At 46.9% G+C, this 27,871-nt stretch overlaps 1 protein-coding gene across 4 annotated transcripts in view; it reads left to right on the top strand.

Moving 5' to 3' along the window:
* The first annotated feature begins 1,967 nt into the window (after window positions 1-1,967).
* slco2b1 (solute carrier organic anion transporter family, member 2B1) overlaps window positions 1,968-27,871 on the top strand; it is an 84,114-nt gene continuing 58,210 nt past the window's right edge. Inside the window, exons 1-2 of one of the 4 annotated variants that reach the window (XM_052025687.1) lie at window positions 1,968-2,161; window positions 2,250-2,297. The gene's annotated coding sequence lies outside the window, so the exon portion shown is untranslated. Of the gene's footprint in view, window positions 2,298-26,336; window positions 26,463-27,871 lie in introns of those variants that run through there. The other 3 variants (XM_052025686.1, XM_052025689.1, XM_052025688.1) reach the window with 3 other exon arrangements.

The following is a 27,871-nucleotide window of genomic DNA, read 5'->3' as shown; positions in this document are numbered from 1 at the left end:
ACTACCTTATTATTCCTTTTTTATTGCACTATTTATTTATTTTTGTAATTTATAGTAATTTTATGTCTTTGCACCATACTGCTGCCACAAAATAATAAATTTCACGTCATAGACACAAGAAATTCTGCAGATGCTGGAATCTGGAGGAATGCGCAAAAAGTGCTGGAGGAACTCAGCAGGTCAGGCAGCATCTATGCATCTCAGTCAGTGAGTGTAAATCTGATTCAGATTCTAAAAGGGCAGCAGAAATTGGTAAATTGGTTTATTATTGTCACATGTACCGAGGTACAGTGAAAAACTTTCTTTTGCATGCCATCCATACAGATCATTTCATTACATCAGCGCACTGAGGTAGTACAAGGGAAAATGATAACATAATGCAGAATAAAGTGTTACAGTTACAGAGAAAGTGCAGTGCAGGCAGACAATAAGGTGCAAGGTCATAATGTGGTAGATTTTGAGGTCAGGAGTCCATCTTATCGTACTAGGGAACCATTCAATATTCATCACAGTGGTTTAGAATCTGTCCTTGAGCCTGATGGTACATACTTTCAGGCTTTTGTCTCTTCTGCCTGATTGGAGGAAGGAGAAGAGAGAATGTCCAGGGTGGGTGGGGTCTTTGATTATGCTGGCTGCTTCACCAAGGCAGCGAGAGGTATAGACAGAGTCCGTGGAGGGGAGGCTGGTTTCCGTGATGTGCTGAGCTGTGTCCACAACTCTCTGCAGTTTCTTGCGGTGCTGAGTAGATCAGTTGCCGTACCAAGCCGTGATGCATCCAGATAGGATGCTTTCTGTGGTGCATCGATAGAAATTGGTGAGGATCAAAGGGGACATACTGAATTTCTTTAGCCTCCTGAGGGAGTAGAGGCACGGGTGAGCTTTCTTGGCTGTGGCCAGGACAGGCTATTACAATGCAATGAGAATTTTCAAAAGGGTTTGAATTGGATAAATATTCAAAAAGAATAATTTCCAGGACTCTTCAGAGGCTGGGTTCTAGCTGCATACTACCTGATTTTAAGCAACGCTTGGCCAGCAAGATAACAGCAAGGTAACAGCCTGACAACTGGGGCATATTACTGGCCAGCTCAAATCAGACACCACGCTGGGTAAAAATGAAAATACTGCCCATTTTGTCAAACTGCTGGCTGTCAGACAGATACAAGATGCAGCACTTGGAACATCATTCCCTAGTACGATAAAATGGACTCTTGACCTCACAATCTACCTTGTTATGACCTTGCACCTTATTGTCTGCCTGCACTGCACTTTCTCTGTAACTGTAACACTTTATTCTGCATTCTGTTAGTGTTTTCCTTTGTACTATGTCAATGCACTGATGTGATGATGTGATAGGAAGGATGTCACCAAACACTCTAACAATCTTCTACAGATGTACTGCTGAAAGTACCCTGACTGGTTGCATCACGGTCTGGGACGGCAATTCAAATGCGCAGGAACGTAAGAAGCTGCAGAGAGTAGTGGACTCTGCCCAATACATCACGGGCACATCCCTCCCCACCATCGGGGGTATCCACAGGAGGCGCTGCCTCAAGAAGGCAACATCCATCATCAAAGATCCCCACCATCCGGGCCGTGCCATCTTCTCGCAGCTACCATCGGGCAGGAGGTACAGAAGCCTGAAGTCCCACACCACCAGGTTCAGGAACAGCTACTTCCCTTCAACCATTCAGTTCTTGAACCAAGGGGCACAACCCTAATCACTGCCTTAGTACAGCAACACTGGGACCACTTTGCACTACGATGGACTTTGTATTTTTTTGTTCTAATTGTGTTCTTTCTTGTAAAGATTGTGTTTAATTAATGTTTTTCTTGTGAGTGCTGCTTATCTGATGCTATGTGCCTGTGATGCTGCTGCAAGTAAGTTTTTCATTGCACCTGTGCACACATGGACTTGTGCACAGGACAATAAACTGACGAAGCAACAGGCAGCCCTGGAACTTGGACATCGCAGTTGGAAAGGACTTCCTTGTCTGCAGAGTTCTTTAAGCAGCGAAAGCGATTCTTTCTGCGTGGCGGTGTGAGGGCAGCAAGGAACGGGGGTGTGGGATAGCACGGGAAATGGACCGCACGGCCGCGTCCTGCCCCCTCTCTCGCGTCCTTACGCCCCCTTTTTCCGAATAGGGACACAACTGGGTGATCTGTAAGTGTTAGCGCGTCGGTAGAGACCTTACATTTTCCGCGGCTGCCTGGATGAGTCGTCTGTAACTCCTTCGTTCCTCCGCCTGAAGGTTCCGCAGAAACAAGATTCCAGAGAGAGCCACTCAAGAGTGGAACACGTAAGTTTTTTTGCTGTTTAACAGCCAAGGTTAACTATTCAACAGGTCTGGAGCAATTAAACTTTGCAAAGTTTAACTCTGGATTTAATTGCTTCTTTTCAAGAGATTACAGTTTGCATGTTGCAGACGGTATATTTGATTGTGGAGTTTATGCCGAGGGTATGGCATTTTATAGAGAAAGAATTTCCATAAAACACTTCCAAAAATCGATAAATTAAAATCTCCCCCGAGGTGTAGCAAAGCGATTCTCTGTACGTTGACAAGGTGCTTGTGAGACGGACTTTATTTTGCATTTCAAAGTGGCAGATACAAGTAGAAAGAATTCCAAGTTTAAAGATATGTTCACTGTGGTTCTAAGGCAGGAAATAGCACCGAGAATTCGCTGCCAAATGAACTTGGCAGCAATACTCGGGGGAAATTTGTTGAACTGAAGGTTACTTTCCCCCGGGTCTTCAACATTTTAGGTCCCCCCACCGCGGTTGAGGGGAGAGCGGCTGTCAGAACCTCCTTGGAACTTAGATCGAAGTTCTGCAGAGAAGGGAGCTCTGGACTGTGGAGTCTTTCTGTAAAGGCAGGTCTCTCTCCCCACAGCCCTGCAGACTCTCTCATGTCGAGTCATAGCTGGGAAGCAGGCCCTTCAGCCCAACTCGTCCATGCTGACCAAGTTACCCATCCAAGCTAGTCCCACTTGGTCATCCAGCTCCCGTATGAACCTGCCCCTCCGCTGATCCTGTGTTCCCACCCTAACCAGTCACTGGGGAAAAATAACCTCTCCCCACTCTTTATTCTTTAGCCTGTTCTCTGTCCCCTGATCCTCCACCCGTCCGCCAACGGGAACAGTGTCGCTCCATCTTCTCCCCCTGTGCCCATCCTGATTTAAAAATCCCTCGCTCAGGTCCCCTCACAACCTCCTCTGTTCCAAGGACATACAGCAGGGAAAGAGGCCATTTGGCCTATCCTATCTATGCCCACCACTGGTTCCCCATCCATATTAATCCCACCTTCCAACACTTGGATCATAGGCTTCTTTGCTTTAGTGATTCAACTGCTTGTTAGATAGTTTAGTTTACGGTCATATACCCCAGGGTGCAAGGAAATTCCTTGCTCGTGTGAAGCTCACAGAGTAAACGGTGTACACAGTAATAATGAATGCAAAACACCAGAATGGAGCAACGTATCATCGTGCAAACTGAGGCAGTGCAAAAACAAATGCTAAAGTGACAATAACAGAAGGGGTAGAGTTAAGAGTCTGAGAATTCGGCAGCACCACCGGGAAGGGGATGTGAGAGAGGTGAGTGGGTCAGGAGTCTGACAGCAGTGGGGAAGAATCTGCTCTTGGGTCTGGATGTTGAAGCTCCTGACAAAAATCTAGACGCTTCTTAAATGCTGCAAACAACTCTGCTTCACGCAGCTTCTCAAGCAGTGTATTCCAGGTACAGGTCCTCCCAGGTGACAGACAGCTGACTTAGGTACAGCCCGTACGTATGACCGAGCGTTTGGAAGATCGGTGGGTCAAATTTGCCGGCTGCTGAGGGACTGCAGACATCTTCTGCCGTATGGGGACTCGGTTCCTGGCTGCATTTCCGACTTGCAAACTGTTTTGGTTACAAGCAGTTCACAGGAAGGGAACCCTGTCGTAACCTGGGGACTGCCTGTACTCACCAGTCTCTGGATCCCCCCCCATGAATTTATATACCTCTCTGAGATTATCCTTCAGTCTCCTACACTCCAAGGAGTGAAGTACCTCAGTATTTCAGTGGACTCTGCCCAATACGTCACGGGCACATCCCTCCCCACCATCAGGAGTATCTACAGGAGGTGCTGCCTCAAGAAGGCAACATCTATCATCAAAGATCCCCACCATCCGGGCCATGCCATCTTCTCACAGCTCCCACCGGGCAGGAGGATCAGAAGCCTGAAGTCCCACACCACCAGGTTCAGGAACAGCTGCTTCCCTTCAACCATTCAGTCTTGAACCAGCTGTCAAAACCCTAGACACTAGAGTTTATCAATACTATAACAACTTTGACCACTTTGCACTAACTTTAACCTTTCACTGAGTTAAATTTCCTCTACCATCATTTGCCCATTCTACTGGCCTCTCTATATCTTGAATATACTGCAATCCTGCTAATTGATTTGCCATCTGCAAGTTTTATTTTATATGCCCAAGCCATTAGCTATATTAAGAGAAGCAGTGACCTCGGTGTCAATCCCTTTGGGAGTCCTGGTATAATTCCACAAAATTTGAAAAAAAATCTTTCACATCCATTTCCCCTTCCTGTCACTGAGCCAAGTTTCTCTCCGTGCTGTTACAGTTGTTTTTATTGAAGACACACAGCAGCTGCTTTAGTACACAGGAAGCTTTCAAGTACATGCTAATACTTGCTGACTCCTTAATGAGATTGGTTGAGGGGTAAATATTGTTAATATCAGCGAATGGATGGTACTTATTAGCCAAGGGATACGAGGTATACAAGTCAGGAAGTTTTGATGCAACCCTACTGGTGAGATTGCACTTGGATATTAGAAGAATCAGATTTATTATCACTGACTTATTGGATATCCTCAAGAAGGCGACATCCATCACTGAGGACCCTCACCACCCGGGACATGCCCTCTTCTCGTTACTGCCATCGGGGAGGAGGTACAGGAGCCTGAAGACCCACACTCAATGATCCAGGAGCAGCTTCTTCCCCTCCGCCATCAGATTTCTGAACGGTCCATGAACCCATGAACACTACCTCATTATTCCTTTCTTTTGCACTATTTATTTTGTAATTTATAGTACTTCTACAACTTTGCACTGTACTGTTGCTGCAAAACAACTTTTTTTTGGTCACATGTTGGTGATAATAAGCCTAATTCTGACTCTGAATGACAGGAAATGTGTCGTTTTGCAGCAGCAGTACAGTGCAAAGACAAAATTATAATAAATTACACAGTGCAAAAAAAAAGGAATAACGAGGTAATGCTCATGGGTTCATGGACCATTCAGAAATCTGATGGCGGAGGGGAAGAAGCTGTTCCTGAATCACTGAGTGTGGGTCTTCAGGCTCCTGTACCTCCTCCCCGATGGCAGTAATGAGAAGAGGGCATGTCCCAGATGGTGAGGGTCCTCAGTGATGGATGCCGCCTTCTTGAGGCGCCGCCTTCTTGAGGCACCGCCTCTTGAAGATTGTCCTCGATGGTGGGGAGGGTTGTGCCCGTGATGGAGCTGGCTGAGTCTACAACCCTCTTCAGCCTCTTGCGATCCTATGTATTGGAGCATCCATACCAGGCTGTGATGGAACCAGTCAGAACCAGTCATAGAGTCATACAGCATGGAAACAGACCCTTTGGCCCAACTGGTCCATACTGACCAAGATTCCCATCTAAGCAAGTCCCATTTGCCTGCATTTGGCCCATATCCCTCTAAACCTTTCCTATCCATGTACCTGTCCAAGTATCTTTTAAATGTTGTTAATGTACCTGTATCAACCACTTCCTCTGGCAGCTCATTCCATATACTGACCATTCTCTGGGTGAAAATGTTGCCCCTCAAGACCCTATTAAATCTCTTCCCTCTCATCTTAAACCTGTGCCCTGTAGTTCTTGATTCCTCAACCCTGGGAAAAAGACTGTGGGCATTCAACCTTTCCATATCCCTCATGATTTAAACACCTCCATAAAATCACCCCTCATTCTCCTACGCTCCAATGAAAAAAGTCCCAACCTGTTTAACCTCTCTCTACAGCTCAGTCCCTCAAGTCCCAGCAACATCCTCATAAATTTCCTCTGCACTCTTTCCAGCTTAATGGCATCTTTCCTATAGCAGGGTGATCAAAACTGAACATAATATTCCAAACGCAGCCTCACCAATGTCTTGTCCAACTGCAACATAACATCCCAACCTCTACACTCAGTGCCCTGACTGATGAAGACCAGTGTGCCAAAAGCCTTCTTCACCACCCTGTCTACCTGCAACATCACTTTCAGGGAACCATATACTTGTACTCCTCGGTCCCTCTGTTCCACAACATTCCCCAGAGCTCCACTGTTCACTGTGAAAGTCCTACGCTGATTTGTCTTCCCAAAATACAATACCTCACACTTATCTGAATTAAACTCCATTTGCCATTCCTCGGCCCACTTACCCAGCTGATCAAGATCCCTCTGTAAATTCTGAGGACCATCTTCACCACCTATTTTAGTGTCACCTGCAAACTTACCAACCTTGCCTTGTACATTCTCATCCAAGTCAATTATATAGATGACAAACAGCAATAGGCCCAGCACAGAGCCCCGGGGAACACCACTAAACACAAAGAAACAACCTTCCACCATCACCCTTTGTTTCCTACTATCAAGCCAATGTCTATGGTGTGCAGTTTTGCTACAAGTTTAAGAAGGATATTCAGGCATTGGAGACAACACAGAGAAGGTTCACAGTGTTGAGTTCTGAGATGAAGGGGGTGATATGTGAAGGAAGGGAGAGGAACTTGGGCCAACACATTAGAAGGATAAGAGGTGATCTTAGTGAGACATATAACCTCCTGAGGGGGATTGACAGGGTGGGTGCTGAGAGAGTGTTTGCCCTGGTGAGGGTATGTAGTAGCAGGGAGCTTGCTTTCAGAAGGTGATGCAGATATGGAGGAATTTCTTCTTACAGACCAGAATTAGGCCATTCGGCCCATCGAGTCTGCTCCACCATTCGATCATGGCTGACTTATTTTTCCCTCTCAACCCCATTCTCCTGCCTTCTCCCCGTAACCTATCAACCTCCGCTTTAAATACACCCAGTGACATAGCTTCCACAGCCGTCTGTGGCAATGAATTCCACAGATTCACCGCCTTCTCACAGAGGGTGGCAGATCTTCAGAATTCCCTCCCCAGAGCGTTGTGGAGGCGGAGTCATTGAATATATCCCAGGCAGAGCATTTGGTAATTTTTTTTTTTGCCCTCGAGCTTCTGGAGATGTCTCAAGCTGTCAATCCTAGAACAGTACAGTACAGCACAGGAAAAGGCCCTTTGGCCCACGGTGTCTCTGCTGACCATGATGACAATTTGTACTGCACATTTGCCTGCATGTGGACCATATCCTTCCATCCACCTGTCACCTGCCAGGTCTTGCTCCAACTCTTCCCTCCACCCTTTTGTTCTCTCCCCACTATCTTTCAGTCCAGATGAAGGATCTCGACCCGAAATGTCGACTGTCCATTTCCCTCCACAGATGCTGCCCGACCCGCTGAGTTCCTGCAGCAGCTCGTTCCTCGGCTCCAGGTTCCAGCATCTGCGGTCTCTTCTATCTCCGTCCATTCCCCGCCTGTTCATGTTCGTATCTGCTTTCACCACCTCCCCCGATAGCCCGTTCCAGACACCCACCACTTTCTGTGTAAAAATAAAACTTGCCCCGCACATCTCCTCTATACTTTTCCCCCTCTCACCTTAATGCAATGCCCTTAGCAGGGTCAGTGGGATGCAGCAGGGGTTTAGTAGGGTGTGCCACTGAGCTCAGCTGGATGCAGGAGCCACTCCTTGATCTAGCTGGTTGTTGAGACCAATTCCACAACAGTCCCAATCCCCAAATCCATTTCCTTTCGTTAAAACCAAGAGGAGATCAGGCCAGGTGTGACCAAAGTTACTGGGCTTCAGTGGATATCAGCAGAGTTTGTGGGGTAAACTGAGGTTATACCCCGCGTTACAGCACTCCAGGTAATGGAAATTCACCCTTATGGGATTCACAAATCACCAGCAAAAAATATGAGATACAGAATAGAAATTCCCTCTGACGGAATTTATGTGAGAAGGGAATGATTGACGAAACACAAAATGCGAAGGGAACGACAAATGTTGTCGATTTACGGAATATCGTGACAAGGACGTTTTTTCAGGAACGCAACCCTCCTGTTGCACGGAGACACATGAGATCCTGCAGACGTTGGAATCTGGAGCAACACACACAAAGTGCTGGAGGAACTCAGCAGGTCAGGCAGCCTCCGTGGAGGGAAATAAGCAGTCGACGTTTCGGGTCGGCCAGTCCTGGTGAAGGGTCATGACCCGAAATGTTGACTGTTTATTTCCTTCCACAGATGCAGCCTGACCTGCTGAGTTCCTCCAGCATCTTGTGTGTGTTTCTTCTGTCCATGGGGGTGTACTGTAGTGTGGGTTAGCAGAACAAGGAGCAAGTGGGGTACAGCTGTGGTTAGTGGGGGTTAACAGGGCTACAGCAGGGATTAACTGAATTACCTGGGTGCAGCAGGGGATAGTGGCTATTGTTGGGGCTAAGGGAGTTAGTGGGGCACATCGGTGGTTAAGCAGTTAATGGAGTACAATGGTAATTGGTTCATTATTGTCACATGTACCGAGGTACAGTGAAAAACTTTGTTTTGCATGCCATCCATACAGATCATTTCATCACATCAGTGCATTGAGGTAGTTCAAGGGAAAATAATAACAGAATGCAGAATAAAGTGTTACAGTCACAGAGAAAGTGCAGTGCAGGCAGACAATAAGGTGCAAGGGCTGCGATGAGGTAGATTGTGAGGTCAGGGAGTTACAGGAACAGCAGGGGTTAGTGAGATGTAGCGGAGGTTAGTTGTGTACAATGCGGGCTAGCAGGGTAAAGTGAGGGTAGGAGACTGAGGGGTGACCTTATAGATGGGTATAAAATCATGAGGGACTTTGTTAGGGGGAATGCGCACAGTCTTTTTCCCAGGGTTGGGGAATCAAGAACTAGAGGGCACCAGTTTATGGTGAGAGGGGAGAGATTCTCCTTCCTCTAAACTTAAACCTACAGACTTTAAACAGCATGGTAACATGCCCTTTGCCTCAACTCGTCCATGTTGACCAAGGTGTCTACCCGAGCTAGTCCCATTTGCCTGCATTTGGCCCATATCCCTCTAAACCTTTCCTATCCATGTACCTGTCCAAATGTCTTTTAAATGTTGTTAATGTACCTGCCTCAACCACTTCCTCTGACAGCTCGTTCCATATATTGACCACCCCCGGGTGAAAAACTTGCCGCTCAGGTCCTCTTTAAATCTTTCCCCTCTCACTTTAAGATAAGATAAGATATCTTTATTAATTACATGTACATAGAAACACACAGTGAAATGCATCGTTTGCGTAGAGTGTTCTGGGGGCAGCCTGCAAGTGTCACCACGCTTCCGGCGCCAACATAGCATGCCCACAACTTCCTAACCCATACGTCCTTGGAATGTGGGAGGAAACCGGAGCACCAGGAGGAAACCCACACAGACACGGGGAGAACGTACAAACTCCTTACAGACAGTGGCCGGAATTGAACCCGGGTCGCTGGCGCTGTAAAGTGTTACACTAACCGCTACACTATCATGCCTGCCTATATGCTCTAGTTTTAATCTCCCCTACCCTCTAAGAGATCCCATGATGTGGCCGTATCTGAAGGAGCCCCATCCGATGTTCTGACCCTCAACCGAACACATCATCTGATTATTAACTGTTCATCCTGGGTTCTTGCTGTGTAAAAATTAGCCTCTGTGTTTCCTGCGTTGCCTCAAAGCTACTGGTGGTTCACTAATGTCATTCATTAGGTGTGCTCCATTAGGAATAGAATGTATACTGTCTTTTTCCCAGGGTTGGGAGATCAAGAACAAGCGGGCATGGGTTTATGGTGAGAGGGGAGAGATTTAATAGGGATCTGAGGGCCAACTTTTTCACCCAGAGGGTGGTGAGTATATGGAATGAGCTGCCAGAGGAAGTAGTTGAGGCAGGTACATTAACAACATTTAAAAGCCATTTGGGTAGGTACATGGATAGGAAAGGTTCAGATGGATATGGGTCAAACTCGGGCAAATGGGACTAACTTAAGATGGGCACCTTGGTCGGCATGGATGAGTTGGGCCAAAGGGCCTGTTTCCGTGATGTATGACTATGACTCTAGTGGGGTGCAGTGAGGTAAAGTGAGGGTTAGCAGGTCAGTGGAGTGTGCAGGGGGTTAGTGGGATGAGGTAGGCGATAGTCGGGCACAGGAGGGTTATGCTGTGCACTGCTGTTCCGTGACACAAAGGTTAAAACTCAGAGCAAAACAAGAGAAAGTTCTACATTGCCAGCACCAGAGGTGGTCTTAGCAACGTGCCGTAAAACCTTTGCAAGAGGTTGCCAGCTCTTTGCTAGGGAAGGTTCAGATTTCAGATCCTACGGAAGATTAAACCTTTGGTGTGCTTTATCCTGTTTGGACAGATCCAGAGCAGCGTGGACACAGTCAGGGCTCTGTGAATCCAGTGATTCTCTCTTGCCAAACACACTGCAATATGGAGACACCAGAGAATACAGATGTTGGAATCTGGAGCAAAGAACAAACCACTGGAAGAGCTCAGGGGGTCGAGCAGCGTCTGTGGAGGCAGAGGGATGGTCGATGTTTCAGGTCAAGTCCTGATGCAGGGTGCCAACCCAGTCGGACATCTCTTTGCCTCCACAGACGCTGCTCGACCTGCTGAGCTCTTCCAGCGTTTTGTTCTTTGCTCCAGATTCCAACATCTGCATTCTCTGGTGTCTCCATATTGCGGTGTGTTTGGCAAGAGAGAATCACTGCAGTTTGTTCTTTATATTGTAATATGACTTGATAGAGGTGTACAAGATTTTCGCTGTAACTGTAACACTTTATTCTGCATTCTGTTATTGCTTTTCCCTTGTACCACCTCAATGTAGTGTTGTAATGAGATGATCTGTATGGATGGCTTGCAAAACAAAGTTTTTCACTGTACCTCAGTAAATGAGGATAGGTTGAGTGAGCTAGGGCTTTTCTCTTTGGAGAGGAGGAGGATGAGATGTGACTTGATAGAGGTGTACAAGATGATAAGAGGCATAGATCGAGTGGACAGTCAGAGACTTTTCCCCAGGGTGACAATGGCTAACATGAGGGGACATAATCTTAAGGTGATTGGAGGAAGGTATAAGGGGGATGTTGGGGGTAAATTTTTTACACAGAGAGTGGTGGGTGCGTGGAACGCACTTCCAGCAGAGGTTGTGGGGGCAAATACATGTGGGAGACTCTTAGACACATGAATGATAGAGAAATGGGGGGCTACGTGGAAGGGAAGGGTTAGATAGATCTTAGAGCAGGATAAAATGTCGGCACAACATTGTGGGCCGAAGGGCCTGTACTGTGCTGTAATGTTCTATGTTCTATATCTGTCCCTGCAACTCTGCAGAGCATGGACACATTCACACCAGCCAAGCATGGGTATGCACAGGAAAGCAGCAAATGTAATATAAAGCAGCAGTTCCACAAACTCGGAATGTGCCAAATCAGGGAATTACTTTGGGATGGTAGTCACCATGGTAATGAGAAGACACAAGGTCCTACTAATAGCTGTGTGACATTAACCAGAAAATGGGTTGGATTTTGTGGGAAAAGTCACCAAATTTGGGAATCATGCATCGGCAAGGGGTCCCAAAGTTGCCAGCAACTCTCACCACCTCATTCCCGACTATGATCCAAAGTTGGACTGTGGAGGAGATCACGTTGCAACTTCCAAGGCTCCCAGTTGTGTGGATTCAGGTAGGGTGTCTCCTGTGGTTGAGGAGACAGGACCAGGGGTTACAGACTCAGAATAATAGGTCGCTCAGTGAGTCCACACTGACGTCAACCACCCTCTTACACTAGTCCTACACAGACCCCATTTTATTCTCCCCACATTCCCATCAACTCTCCCCAGATTCTACCCCTCACCCACACACACCAGGGGCAATTTACAATTAACCTACCCAACTTGCACATTTTTATCAATGCACCATAGAAAGCATCCTATCCAGATGCATCACAGCTTGGTACGGCAACTGCTCTGCCCAGGATCGCAAGAGACTGCAGAGAGTTGTGGACACAGCCCAGTGCATCACGGAAACCAGCCTCCCCTTCATGGACTGTGTCTACACTTCTTGCTGCCTCGGGAAAGCAGCCAGAAAAATCAAAGACCCCTCCCACCCCGGACATTCTCTCTTCTCCCCCCCTCCCATCGAGCAGAAGACACAAAAGCCTGAAAGCACGTACCACCAGGCTCAAGGACAGCTTCTATCCCGCTGTTATAAGACTATTGAATGGTTCCCTAGTATGATAAGATGGACTCTTGACTTCAAAATCTACCTCATCGTGGCCCTTGCACCTTATTGTCTGCCTGCACTGCACTTTCTCTGTAACTGTAACACTTCATTCTGCATTCTGTTATTGTCTTCCTTTGTACAGTCAGATGCAAGACAGTGCTGGAGCATGATGACTCGTTACAAGCTGCTCTCTGCAGATCCACTCCTTACTTCTACTATAATTGTTCTATGCTTTTAAATCTAAATTCTTTATCTCCAAGAATTACTAATGATGTTCACTTTATTCTGCATTCTGTATTGTTCTACCTTCTACTACCTCAGTGCACTGTGTAATGAATTGATCTGTATGAATGGTATGCAAGACAATAAGCCAGTTACCCACTTACATAAGATAAGATCTTTATCTTTATTAGTCACATGTACATTGAAACACACGGTGACATACATCTTTTGCGTAGAGGGTTCTGGGGCAGACTGCAAGTGTCGCCACGCTTCCGGTGCCAACATAGCACGCCCACAACTTCCTAACCCGTACGTCTTTGGAATGTGGGAGGAAACCGGAGCACCCGGAGGAAACCCACACAGTCATGGGGAGAACGTACAAACTCCTTGCAGACAGCGGCGGTATTGAGCCTGGGTTGCTGGCGCTGTAATAACGTTGCACTAACTGCTACACTACCGTGCCTGCATTTATGGATGTGGGGGGGGGAAACCAGAGCACCCGGAGGAAACCCAGACAGTCACAGGGAGAAGCGGAGGTCAGGGTTGAACCAGGGTACTGGAGCTGTGTGGAAGCAGCCCCACTCACTGCACCACTCTGCCACCTTTTGTTCCAGAGAAGCTGGTTAAAGATACAAGCAGAAAACAAGTGGAAGATATGGTGTTGGGATGAGGAAAAGTAACTGGTGTCTTGAGTACAATACTGCTGGCATTGAGCAGTCTGGCTCAGTGCTGACTCCCATCCTTAAGATGTGGGGGTTGCTGGCAAGATCAGCATTTATTGCCTGCCCCTATTTACCCCTTGAGAAGGTGGGGTGAGCCCCCTTCTTGACCCGCTGCAGTCCTTCTGGTGAAGGGGCTCCCACGGTGCTGTCGGGAAGGGAGTTCCAGGATTTGGACCCAGTGACGGTGAAGGAATGGTGATTTATTTCCAAGGTGGGATGGCGTGTGACCTGGGGAATGAGAGGTTGGTTCGCTCCATCCACTGCAACAGCCAGGACCTCCCAGTGGCCACCCACTTCAATTCCACATCCCACTCCCATACTGACATGTCTGTCCACGGCCTCCTCTACTGCCATGTTGAGGCCAGACGCAGGTTGGAGGAACAACACCTCGTATTCCGCCTTGGGAGTCTCCAACCTGACGGCCTCAACATTGATTTCTCTTCTGGTAACCCCCCTCCTTCCCCCCCCACCTTTGTTCCCCTGTTCCTGTGGCCCCCTCACCCCTTCCCTTTCCCCTCTCCCACCCTCATGACCTGCCCCTCTATTCCCCACCTCCTTCCCTTTACTCCATGGTCCACTGCCCTCTCCCATCGGATTCCCCCTTCTTCAAGCCCTTTGCCACTTCTACCTATCACCTCTCAGTTTCTTACATCTCTCTGTTTTATTCCCCCTCCCCCACCCACCTACCTCGCCCCTATCACCTGGACTCACCTGTCCCCTGCCTGCATGTGTTCCTCCCGCTCCCCCCTTCTTATTTCCAGATTTTGCCCTCTTCCTTTCCATGATGAAGGGTCTCGGCCCGAAACGTCGACTGATTATTTCCCTCCATAGATGCTGCCTGACCTGCTGAGTCCCTCCAGCATTCTGTGTGTGTTGTTAACACAAGAAAACCCTTGTTGGCTGAACTCCTTTGCAAAAACCACTCACCATAAATATTTTGTCAAGTGTGAATCGTCTCTGGAATTTTCCAGACTGTACAATGTGCTCCTTGATAACACTTCTTTGGCAATGCTCAGCAATGGTTTAACAAAATTTATCATCTGCTTGGATTGTTTGATTATACTGTTTGAATAATAAGCGCACGGAAAAATATTTTCTTCCATTTCCCTCTTTCATGGAGTCGTACAGTAAGGAAACAGGCCATTCAGCCCATCATGTCGTTGCTTCTAAATATGTTAATTCCCAAACTCCAGCACTTGGGGTGTAGCTTTCCATGCCTGGATGATTTAAGTGCTTGTCTAGATTTCTTACATGTTCCACCACTCTCTCAGGCAGTGTCTTCCAGGTACTCATCACTCTCTGGGTGAGAAAGGTCCCTCTCAGAAGCCCTCTAAATCTTTTCCCACTTACCCTAAACCCAAGTCCTTCATCTTAGCCAGATGAAGCAGGAAAGGCCTCAGTGAATGCTGTCATGCTGGGGTGGTGTGTGGGCCACACATGCACCAGGTACATCAATACTGAGAGCAGTCCAGATGATTAAGATTAAGATTTAAATTTCTTTATTAGTTACATGTACATCGAAACACACAGTGAAATGCGTCTTTTTGCATGGAGTGTTTCTGGGGGCAGCCCGCAAGTGTCGCCACGCTTCCAGCGCCAACATAGCATGCCCACAACTTCCTAACCCGTACGTCTTTGGAATGTGGGAGGAAACCGCAGCACCCGGAGGAAACCCACACAGACACGGGGAGAATGTACAAACTGCTTACAGACAGCGGCCGGAATTGAACCCGGGTTGCTCGTGCTCTAATAGTGTTACGCTAACCGCTAAGTGTTGTGCCACTGTGAACATTCATTCCCTCCACCACCGGTGCACAGGGGCTGCAGTGTGCACCGTCTACACAACGCACTGCAGTTACTCACCCAGGCTACTCCGACAGCACCTCCCAAACCCACCTCCTCTCCCACCCAGTAGGACAAGGGCAGTGGGTGCAGGGGAACACCACCACCTGCAGGTTCACCTCCCAGTCACACACCGTCCCGACTTGGAAATATCTCGCTGTTCCTTCACCGTCACTGGGTCTGAATCCTGGAACTCCCTCCCCAACAGCACTGTGGGAGCCCCTTCACCAGAAGGACTGCAGCGGGTCAAGAAAGGAGCTCACCCCCACCTTCTCAAGGGGCAGTTAGGGATGGGCAATAAACGCTGGCTTTGCCAGTGATGTTTACACCCTGATAATTGTATAAGTTAAATGGAACTATAAACGCACTGAGGACTGGTGGAGGTGTTCTGACAAATGGCAAAGAGTTATAAAAGTGGTTCATGAAGACACTACACTTTGAAGTTTGCCAAGTCCATAGTTCCCTGAAAGTGAAGACACAGGTAGACAGGAGGGTGAAGAGGGCGTTTGGCACGGTCAGGGCATTGAGTACAGGAGTTGGGACGTCATGTGAGAACTGTACAAGGTGTTGGTGAGACCGCACTTGGAGTATTGCATACAGTTCTGGTCGCCCAGCGACAGCAAGGGTGTCATTGAGCTGGAAAGGATTCACAAGGATGTGCTGGAAGGTTTGAGTTATAAGGAGAGACTGGACAGGCTGGGTCTACTTTCCCTGGAGTATAGGAGCCTTGTAGAAGTTAACAAAATCAAGAGGGCATAGATAAGGTGGATGGTCGCAGTCTTTTCCCCAGGGTAGGGGAGTCCAAAACTAGAGGGCACAGGTTTAAGGTGAGAGGGGAAAGATTTAAAGGAGACCTGAGGGGCAGAGGGTGGTGGGTGTGTGGAACGAGCTGCCAGAGGAAGTGGTAGAGGTGGGTACAATTACAATGTTTATAAGACATTTGGACAGGTGCATGGATGGGAAAGGTTTAGAGGGATACGGGCCAAATGCTGGCAAATGGGACTAGCTAGGATAGGACTTCTTGATTGGCATGGACCAGTGGGGCCAAAGGGCCTGTTTCCGTGCTGTATGACTCTATGAGATGGGACGAGCTCAGAGAGACAATGTGGTCAACATGGATGAGCTGGCCAAAGGGCCTGTTTCCATGCTGTTTAACTCTCTGAGTACAATTCTTCTGGCTCAGGGGAGAGAGTTTCCTTTATGGCAGGGCTGATCCGATATGTACCATGTTAAAATTAGATCCAGGCTGTTCCAGGGCTATATTGGGGACTGCATTTTCACACATGGGGTTAATAGAGGAAGTTCAGAAATCCATGGTATTCATTAATGCAGGCATGGTAGTGTAGCGGTTAGCGTAACGCTATTACAGCGCCGACGACACGGGTTCGATCCCGGCCGCTGTCTGTGAGGAGTTTGTACGTTCTCCCCGTGTCTGCCTGGGTTTCCTCCGGGTGCTCCAGTTTCCTCCCACATTCCAAAGACGTACAGGTTAGGAAGTTGTGGGCGTACTATGTTGGCACCGGAAGTGTGGCGACACTTGCGGGCTGCGCCCAGAACACTCTACGCAAAAGATGCATTTCACTGTGTGTTTCAATGTACATGTGACTAATAAAGAAATCTTATCTTAATGACTGGATACAATATATATTCCAGTTGTTTAATTATGGGGAGTGTTGGAGTGATTACTCGATGGAATGAAAGAAGTGTAGAAGTAGAACAACACGATATAGGTTACTGTAGAACACAGAGGTTTCTGACCGATGGGCAAATCAGCTTACCGACAGTTCTCAGAAGAGGCATCCTCACATAACCCGGGCGTCACCTCCACCTCAGAAAGTTACTGTCAGATTCTCAGCATAACGCTGGCAAAGGTGGATCGCCTCACTGAAAGTTACAGACTGATGTGCTCCTGTGTTACTGTGGGGATTGGAATGCTCCAACTGGAGAAGGTATTATTGCCAGCAGTGAGGTGCCTGAGAGAATTGTGAAGGTCAGAAGACCCTGAATGAACATAGAACATAGAACAGTACAGCTCAGGAACAGGCCCTTCAGCCCACAATGTTGTGCCGAACTAATTAAGCTAATGACACCTAATCCCTTATGCCTGCGCAATGTCCATATCCCACCAGTCTCTGCACATCCACATGCCTATCTAAGAGTCTCTTGAACCCCTCTATTGTATCTGCCTCCACCACCACCCCTGGCAGCACATTCCAGGCACCGACCGCTCTCTGTATAAAAAAACTTGCCCCGCACATCTCCTTTGAACTTTCCCCCTCTCACCTTAAATGCATGCCCTCTGGTGTTAGACACTTTGATCCTGGGAAAACAATACCAGCTGTCTTCTCTTTCTGTGCCTCTAATTACTTTATTGGTATTGGTTTATTATTATCACTCGTACCAAGGTACAGTGAAAAACTTGTCTTGCATACTGATCGTACAGATCAGTTCATTACACAGTGCAGTTACATTGGGTTAGTACAGAGTGCATTGAGGTAGTACAGGTAAAAACAATAACAGTACAGAGTAAAGTGTCACAGCTACAGAGAAAGTGCAGTGCTATCAGGTGCAAGGTCACAACAGGGTAGATTGTGAGGTCAGAGTCCATCTCATCATATAAGGGAACCATTCAATAGTCTTATCACAGTGGGGTAGAAGCTGTCCTTAAATCTGGTGGTACGTGCCCTCAGGCTCCTGTATCTTCTACCTGATGGAAGAGGAGGGAAGAGAGAATGACCCGGGTGGGTGGGGTCTTTGATTATGTTGGCTGCTTCACCAAGGCAGCGAGAGGTAAAGACAGAGTCCAAGGAGGGGAGGTTGGTTTCCGTGATGCGCTGGGCTGTGTCCACAACTCTCTGCAGTTTCTTGCGGTCCCGGGCAGAGCAGTTGCCGTGCCAAGCTGTGATGCATCCAGATAGGATGCTTTCTATTATAAACCTCTATCAGGTCTCCTCTCAGCCTCCACCAATCCAGAGAAAAGAACCCAAGTTTGTCCAACCTCTCCTTATAGCTCATACCCTCTAATCCGGGCAGCATCCTGGTGAACCTCTTCTGCACCCTCTCCAAAGCCTCCACATCCTTCCTGTAATGGGGTGACCAGAATTGAATGGCACAGGAATGTGGCTTGGGAACAAAAATCCAGGAAAGTAATTCTTGTCTTCCTCCCACATCCCAAAGACGTGCGGTTGAGGGTTAATTGGCTGCTGTAAATTACTCCGTGTTTTGGAAGGCGGTGGGATCATTAGGGTGGGGTTGATGGGTGTGTGACAGCAAGTAGATTGCACAGAAATAAATGGGTGAATGGGACTGGAGACACAAGAGACTGCAGATGCTGGAATCTGGAGCAACAAATAATCTTCGATGTTTCGGGTCGAAACCCTGCATCAGGACTGAGAGAGGAGAGGGGACGTGGTCAATATAAGGACGACAAGGGGGGTGGTGGGGCAAGAGTCTGAGGTAATTTGTGGTAGCAGAAAGAAGTGGAGGACTTTAAGACCTTCCTACGGAGATGTATAAAGACAGGACATCCAGAGTGAAGATGAGACAGTGGGGCTGGGGAATTGGAGGGCATGCGAGGTGTCCTAGATAGCACTGAGTGGGAGTAATGGGAGTGCTCTAACAGCTGGCATGGACTTGATGGGCTAAATAGCCCCCTTTTTATGCCATAGGAAAATATGAGAAAATGTACTGTAATGGTGTGGGAACATAAATGACATGACTTTGACCTTCATCAGCCAGGGCAATGAGTATGGAAGTTGGGAGGTAATCGTGCGATTGTACAGGACACTGGTGAGGCCGCACTTGGAGTACTGTGTTCAGTTCTGGTCACCCTGCTATAGGAAAGATGTTATTAAATTGGAAAGAGTGCAGAAAACATTTATAAGGATGTTGCCAGGACTCGAGGGACTGAGTTATAGGGAGAGGTTGGACAGGCTAGGGCTTTATTCCTTGGAATGTAGGAGGCTGAGAGATGATCTTTTCGAGGTGTATAAAATCACGAGGGGCATAGATAGGGTGAATGCACTCAGTCTTTTTCCCAGGGTTGGGGAATCAAGAACTAGAAGGCACAGGTTTAAGGTGAGAGTGGAGAGATTTAATAGGAACCTGACGGGCAACTTATTCATGTAGAAGGTGAGCCGTATATGGAACGAGCTGCCAGAGGAAGTGGTTGAAGCAAGTACATTAACAACATTTAAAAGGTGCTTAGACAGGTACATGGATAGGACAGGTTTAGAGGGATATGGGCCAAATGCGGGCAAATGGGACCAGCTTGGATGGGCATCTTGGTCGGGATGGACCGGTCAGACCAAAGGCCCTGTTTCCGTGCTGTATGAACACTTCTGTCAGTCCCATTCACCCACTCATACCCCTGTAACCCTCTCTGTCGGATGCCCACCCACTGTTCCCTAATTCTTCTGTCACCTGCCTACACTGGGATACAAAAGTGATACAGAACATTAGTTCTAAGCGGGATGGAGCACGAAAATTGGTAAACTGGGTTATTATTGTCACATATACTGAGGTACGGTGAAAAACTTTGTTTTGAATGCCATCCATACAGATCATTTCACCACCTCAATACATTGAGGTAGTACAAGGGAAAAGCAATAACAGAATGCAGAATATAGTGTTACAGTTACAGAGAAAGTGCAGTGCAAGCAGGCAATAAGGTGCAAGGTCATAACGAGGTAGATTGTGAGGTCAAAAGTCCATCTTATCGCACTAGGGACCGTTCAATAGTCTTATAACAGCAGGATAGAAGCTGTCCTTGAGCCTGGTGGTATGTGCTTTCAGGCTTTTGTATCTTCTGCCTGACGGGAGAGGGGAGAAGAGAGAATGTCCGGGGGGGGGGGGGGGGGGGGGGGGTCTTTGATTATGTTGGCTGCTTTACCGAGGCAGCAAGAAGTGTAGACAGAGTCCACGGAGGGGAGGCTGGTTTTCGTGATGCGCTGGGCTGTGTCCACAACTCTCTGCAGTTTCTTGCGGTCATGGGCAAAGCAGTTGCCATACCAAGCTGTGATGCATCCAGATGTGATGCCTTCTATGGTGCCTCGACAAATATTGGTGAGGGTCGACAGGGACATGCCAGATTTCTTTAACCTGAGGAAGTAGAGGTGCTGGTGAACTTTCTTAGCTGTGGCATCTACATAGTTGGACCAGGACAGCTATTGGTGATGTTCACTCCTGGAGCAATGCATATGGTGTCAGCATCCATTTTTTAGCAATGGATGTACTTCCATTGGAGACTGTGCAGCGAAGGTTTAATGGAACGTAGAACCTAGAACAGTACAGCACAGGAACAGGCCCTTCGGCCCACAATGTCTGCGCCAAACACGATGCCAAATTGAACTTAATCTCTTCTGCCTGCACATGATCCATATCCCTCCATCTCCTGCATATACATGTGTCTATCTAACAGCCTCTAAAACCCCACTATCGTATCTGCTTCCACCACCACGCCAGCAGAGCGTTCCAGACACCCATCACCCTCTGTGTAAACAATTTGCCCTGCACACCTTTAAACTTTCCCCCTCTCACCTAAAATGCATGCCCTCTAGTATTTGACATTTCTACCCTGGGGAAAAGACCCTGACTGTCTACCCTTATCTATACCTCTCATAATTTTATAAACTTCTATCAGGTCTCCCCTCTGAAGCTCCAGGGAAAACAATTCAAGTTTGTCCAAACTCTCCTTATAGCTCATACCCTCTAATCCAGGCAGCATCCTGGTGAACCTCTTCTGCACCCTCTCCAAAGCCTCCACATCCTCCCTGTAATGGGGCCGGAAGGAATTAATAAATGAAATCCAGGGATAAAGGAGTTGTCATATGAAGTGAGGATGAGTTGGTTTGGCTGAGTTAAGAAGAGTGAGAGGTGATCTTGTTGAAACATATGATTCTGAGGGGGATTGACATGGTGGGTGCCGAGAAGATGTTTCCCCTGCTAGGGGGGATTTAGAGCCAGGGGGCAGAGTCTCAGGATCAGAGGTTGCCGATTTGAGATAGAGTGAGGAGGAATTTCTTTTCTCAGGGAGGTGTAAGACTCTTGAACGGACCTCTTGTATGTTAAAGATGAATTCTTGATCTCCCAATCTACCTCATCATGGCCTTGCACCTTATTGTCTGCGTGCACTGCACTTTCTCTGTAACTGTGACACTTTATTCTACATTCTGTTATTGTTTTCCCTTTTACTACCTCAATGTACTTATGTTTCGAAATGATCTGTATGGATGGCATGAAAAATGAAGTTTTTCACTGCACCTCAGGACATGTGACAATAATAAACCAATACCAATACCATTTTGAATCTGGAAATCTCTCCTCCAAAAGGTTGTGGAGGTGAAGTCACGAAGTATATTCAAGGACAGACTTTTAAGAGTTGATCAGGTGAGTAATTGGAGCTGAGGTGAAGATTAGACCAGTCAGCATCTTATAAAACTGACTCGATGGACCAAATGGCCCTCTTCTTACAATTTTATGCAACCATAGTGTCATACAGCACAGAAACAGGCCATTTGGCCCAACTCATCCATTACAACCAAGATGCCCATCTAAACTTGCCCACGTTTGGCCCATATCCCTCTAAACCTTTCCTATCCATGTACCTGTCCAACTGTCTTTTAACTGTTGTTAAGACCAGTGCTTATGTAACACAACGAGTTAAAGGGGCGGAATGATTATTGTTATAAGAGCAGTAAATTGGACATGATCTTCCAACTTCAGATGGAAAGTGTTAACTTGAAACAGGGTTTAATAAACGTACTTATCAACCAATATTCATGCCCGAAGATAATTGTTCCTCTGAATATAAAGTTGAATGTTGAGTAAGAATAAAGGACTTGCTTTATATTGTGCTGGAGGTGATTTCTCAATCACATTCTTGTGGCATCAGCAATTTGAGCTCGATTGCAGCAGGAAACATGGATAAAAATACTTCTGTTAACCAGTGATCTGAAACAGGTCAAGACATGCCAGCTGTAGGAAAGCGATCATCTGCTTCAGTAAGGGATGTTCTTTTCAAGGTTTTAGCAATATTTTGGGGAACTTAACATCAGAGGTAACAGCACAGATGAGGCCATTTGGCCCCTCTGCTCTGTGCTGGTGTTACTATCCCATACTGCCATTGCATCCCATCCCCATTTAAATAGAAGATGTTGGAAACACTCAGCAAGTCAGGCAGCATCTATGGAGAGAGAAACAGTTAATGTTTTAGGTTGAAGATCCTTCATCCCTAAAACATTGATTTTATTTCTTTCTCCACAGATGCTGCCTGACTGGCTGAGTGATATTTGAATTGGTTTATTGTCACATGTACCAAGATAGATAAAAAGCTTTTGTCTGCATGCCATCCATACAGATCATTCCATACATAAGTACATCAAGGTAGTAAAAATGAAAACAGAATGCAGAATATGGTGTTACAGTTAGAGAGAAAGTGCAGTGCAGGGAGACAATATGGTGCAAAGGCCGCAACAAGGTAGAAGATTGTGAGATCAATAGTTCATCTTCTAACATATGAGAGGTCTGTTCAAGAGTCTGATAACAGTGGAATGGAAGCTGTCCTTGAGCCTGGTGGTACGTGCTCTCAAGTTTTTGTATCTCCTGCTGGATGGGAGGGGGGAGAAGAGAGAATGTCCGGGGTGGGAGGGGTCCTTGATTATGTCAGCTGCTTCACCGAGGCAATGAGAAGTGTAGTCAGAGTCCATGGAGGGGAGGCTGGTTTGCATGATGGACTGGGCTGTGTCCACAACTCTCTGCAGCTTCTTGCGGTCCCGGGCAGAGCAGTTGCCGTACCAAGCCATGATGAATCCAGATCGGATGCTTTCTATGATTCATTTTGGTAGGTCAAGTATGTTGGCGGAATATAGTATTAATGGTAGGACTCTTGGCAGTGTGGAGGATCAGAGGGATCTTGGGGTCCGAGTCCATAGGACGCTCAAAGCGGCTGCGCAGGTTGACTCTGTGGTTAAGAAGGCATATGGTATATTGTCCTTCATCAACTGGGGAATTGAATTTAGGAGCCGAGAGGTAATGTTGCAGCTATATAGGTCCCTGGTCAGACCCCACTTGGAGTATTGTGCTCAGTTCTGGTCGCCTCACTACAGGAAAGATATGGAAGCCATACAGAGGGTGCAGAGGAGATTTACAAGGATGCTGCCTGGAATGCCGAGCATGCCTTATGAAAGCAGGTTGAGGGAACTCGGCCTTTTCTCCTTGGAGAGACAGAGGATGAGGGGGGACCTGATTGAGGTGTATAAGATGATGAGAGGTATTGATAGGGTAGATAGTCAGAGGCTTTTCCCCAGGGCTGAATTGGTGCCACAAGAGGACACAGGTTTAAGGTGCTGGGGAGTAGATATAGAGGAGATGTCAAGGGTAAGCTTTTTACTCAGGGAGTGGTGAGTGCATGGAATGGGCTGCCAGAAACGGTGGTGGAGGCTGATACGATAGGATCTTTTAAGAGACTGTTGGATAGGTACATGGAGCTGAGTAAAATAAAGGGCTATGGGTAAGCCTAGTAATTTCTAGGGTAGAGACATGTTCAGCGCAGCTTTGTGTGCCGAAGGCCTGAATTGTGCTGTAATTGTTCTATGTTCTATGACGCATTGATAAAAATTGGTGAGGGTCAAAGGGGACATGCCAAATTTCCTTAGTCTCCTGAGGAAGTAGAAGTGCTGGTGTGCTTTCTTGGCCATGGCGTCTACATGGCTGGACCAGGACAAATTGTTTGTGATATTTACACGTAGGAACTTGAAGCTCTCAACCATCTCCGTCTCAGCACCATTGATATAGATAGGGGTGTGTACTCTGTCACGCTTCCTGGCCAATGATAAGGTCCTTTGTTTTGCTGACATTGAGGGAAAGGCTGCTGTCTTGATACCATGCCACTAGGCTGTCTGTTTCCTTCCAATGTATTTCCAGCAACATCTGTTTTATTTACCATTCTCCTCTGTTGATCCCACTTCCCCTCCACTCTTCCCTGCGGGACTGAATCCCAAACTCTGGTCCCATTTCCCAGGAACGAGGTGGGATTTATGAGTGAGTTCCAGTGAAAGGACATCTATACTGTCTTGGCCCACAGTAACAACTTTCACCACTGCTGCACTTGAAGATTGGAGATTTAAAGTTTCCCTGGAACGTCAGAGGCTGAGGGGCGACCTTATAGAGGTTTATAAAATCGTGAGGGGCATCGATAAGGTGGATGGTCGTGGTCTTTTCCCCAGGGTAGGGGAGTCTGAAACTAGAGAGCATAGGTTTAAGGTGAGAGGGGAAAGATTTAAAAAGGACCCAAGGGGCAAGTTTTTCCACACAGAGGGTGGTGGGTATATGGAACGAGCTGCCAGAGGAAGTGGCAGAGGTGGGTACAATTCTAACATTTAAAAGACACTGGGACAGGTACACGGACAGGAAAGGTTTGGAGGGATATGGGCCAAACACGGACAAATGGGACTGGCTCGGATGGGAATCTTGGTCGGCTTGGACGAGTTGGGAGAAGGGGCCTGTTTTCCTTTCCGTATAACTCTGTGACTCTGAGCCTGTGACGTAACTAATGGAGAAACACTGCGTTGGTTTGGAAAGAATTAGTTTCACCTCTCCCGTCACTGCCCTGGGAGCGTGTGAAGGAATAGTGCAGATGGAACATCACCGTGACCTCTTATTTCATTTTTGACTTTATTATTAGTTTGCTGTTTATTTTAAAATAACTCCTTTTACAAATTTACAACATTTTAAATTAAATATTGTCAACACGATGAGACAGCTAACAGAACTGCTGGCTCACTAATCCAGAGACTCCAGCTTCAAACCTGACCTCCGGCACTGTGTTATTTTTTTTGGAAAAAGATTTATTAACATATTTGCAGTGCTTACATTGTTTTCAATTCAGTATTTACAAAAGACATGGCTATCTTTTTCCAGGATACGCTCATTGAGTAATACAGTGCTGTAGGAGTGAGAAATGTCCAAATCTATTTTCTCCCTCTGATGAATCAGTGGCAGTACATTCCCATTGTAATGTCCATTGTAACAGTTATAACTATGTATTGGTACATGTGTAGGGTAGTTAGGGTATTGGTATTGGTTTATTATTGTCACTTGTACCAAGGTACAGTGAAAAACTTGTCTTGCATACCGATCATGCAGGTTAATACACAGTGCAGTTACATTGGGTTAGTACAGAGTGCATTGAGGTAGTACAGGTAAAAACAATAACAGTATAAAGTGTCACAGCTACAGAGAGAGTGCAGTGCAAAGGTGCAAGGTCGCAGAAGTACAGGTGAAAGGAGATTGTCCCAATAGACTGGAATGGGAGGGGCGGTACTGAGGCAGTGTCACACTGTGGGAGGGTCAGTACTGGAGGGAGGGTCACACTGTGGGAGGGGCAGTACTGAGGGGATCATGTGTGTGGTGGGCGGTATGAACGCAATTCTTATTTGAAGTGTCGCGTGTCGCATTGATGGGTGTAGCGTCGTGTATGTGTTTCATTAGTATTAGTTTGCATTCTCTACCGTAGTATGTCGTTGCGTAGTTTCTTCTTTTCTGTATTAGATGTAGTGTATTGACACTGGTTGTCTTTTGTAGTGCTTTTAGTGAATAAACGTTTATTATTAAAAAAAAGGGGCAGTACCGAGGGAGGGTCACACTGTGGGAGGGGCAGTACTGAGGGATTGTCAGGGAATTTAAACAGAGCAAGCTCCCATCTTCAGGAAGCTGATATCCAAATCACCTGCTGTATATGTTGGCTGAAGGATCGATGTCAGTCAGGACAGGAGACAGTAACCTGTGATATATCCACACTGTGGATTGTAAGCAGCATTGTGCTGAAGAAGTGATGTTTATGGTGTGAATATTGATAATGTGCTAATCGAACTTGTGAAAGTTAAGAATTACACTATCAGTCATGCAAGTTCCAAACGCTACCAGCAATTTAAATCGACCCACTGCCGGCTATTTTACAGAATCTGCACATTATGTTGTCCATTATCTTACCGAGAAATCTGTTCATAAATAAAATATTAAGTATTCTTTTCGTCAACGAAAAAAAGGGACGGCACTGAGGGAGGTTCACACTGTGGGAGGGGTGGTACTGAGGGAGGGACACACTGTGGGAGGGGCAGTACTGAGGGAGCACCAAATATCTACCTAGTCCCTGAACTCTGATTATAAGATCAGGAAGTCATATTGCAGTTGTATAAAACTTTGATTTGGCTGCATTTGGAGTATTGTTTGCAGTTCTGGTCGCCCCATTACAGGAAGGATGTGGAGGCTTTGGAGAGGGTGCGGAAGAGGTTCACCAGGATGCTGCCTGGATTAGAGGGTATGAGCTACAAGGCGAGGTTGGACAAACTTGGATTTTTTTCTCTGGAGTGTCAGAGGCTGAGGGAAGACCTGATAGAGGTTTATACAATTATGAGGGGCATAGATAGGGTAGACAGTCAGTCTTTTTCCCAGGGTAGAAATGTCAAATGCTACAGGACATGCATTTGAAATGAGAGGGGGAAAGTTTAAAGGAGATGGATGGGGAAAGTTTGGTAAATTGGTTTATTATTGTCACATGTACTAAGCTACAGTGAAAAACTTTGTTTTGCATGCCATCTCTGTTTTTTACGCAGAGAGCGGTGGGCGCCTGGAACGGGCTGCCAGGGGTGGGGGTGGAGGCAGATATGATAGAGGGGTTTAAGAGGATCTTAGACACATGAATGTGCAGGGAATGGGGGGTATGGATCTTGCACAGGCAGAAGAGATTTATTTTAATTTGGCATTATGTTCAGCACAGACATGGTGGGCCGAAGGGCCTGTTCCTGTGCTGTACAATGTTCCATGCTCCTCAGCTATCAACCTGATGCAGGGTTTCGACCTGAAACGTCCACAGTTTCTTCCCTCTCACCCCACACACAGATGCTGCTCAACCCGCTGAGTCCCTCCAGCAGATAGTTTGTTGCTCTAGGTTGCAGAATCTGCAGTCTCCTGTGTCTCCTCAGTTATCGTGATGGCCCTAGATTTGCCCTTTGAGTGAGGAAGAGTTCCCTAAAATGATCCCTGCACAGCATGCCCTGAATAGCAGACTTGTGCCCCCTCTACCTGCCCACCACCCTTTCACCAGCAGAGACATTTATCTCATAAATCAGGGAGATTTGACTACAGGAATTGGGATGTTATGTTGAAGTTGTACGAGACGTTGGTGAGGCTGAATTTGGAGCACTGTGTGCAGTTCTGGTCACCTACCTACTGGAAAGATATCAACAAGCTTGAAAGAGTGCAGAGAAAATTTATACAGATGTTGCCCGGACTCGAGTTAAAGGGAAAGGTTGAATAGGTTAGGATTTTACTCCCTGGAACGTAGGAGAATGAGGGGAGATCTTATTCAAAATGATGAGGGGTTATAGATAGGGTGAATGCATGCAGGCTTTTTCCCCTCAGGTTGGGTGAGACTAGAACTAGAGGTCATAGGTTTAGGGTGAAAGGTGAAATATTTAAGGGGAATCTGAGGGGGAACATCTTCACTCAGAGGGTGGTGCGAGTGTGGAATGAGCTGCCACTGGAAGTGGTAGATGCGTGTTCAATTAAGATAAGATCTTTATTAGTCACATGTACCTCGAAACACACAGTGAAATGCATCTTTTGCGTAGTGTGTTCTGGGGGCAGCCCGCAAGTGTCGCCACACTTCCGGCGCCAACGTAGCATGCCCACAACTTCCTAATCCGTACGTCTTTGGAACGTGGGAGG

Source organism: Pristis pectinata, chromosome 11, assembly GCF_009764475.1.
Source record: "Pristis pectinata isolate sPriPec2 chromosome 11, sPriPec2.1.pri, whole genome shotgun sequence".
Taxonomy (NCBI): domain Eukaryota; kingdom Metazoa; phylum Chordata; class Chondrichthyes; order Rhinopristiformes; family Pristidae; genus Pristis; species Pristis pectinata.
The sequence above is the reverse complement of the archived record's forward strand: the minus strand, read 5'-3'. Positions and strand labels throughout refer to the sequence as shown.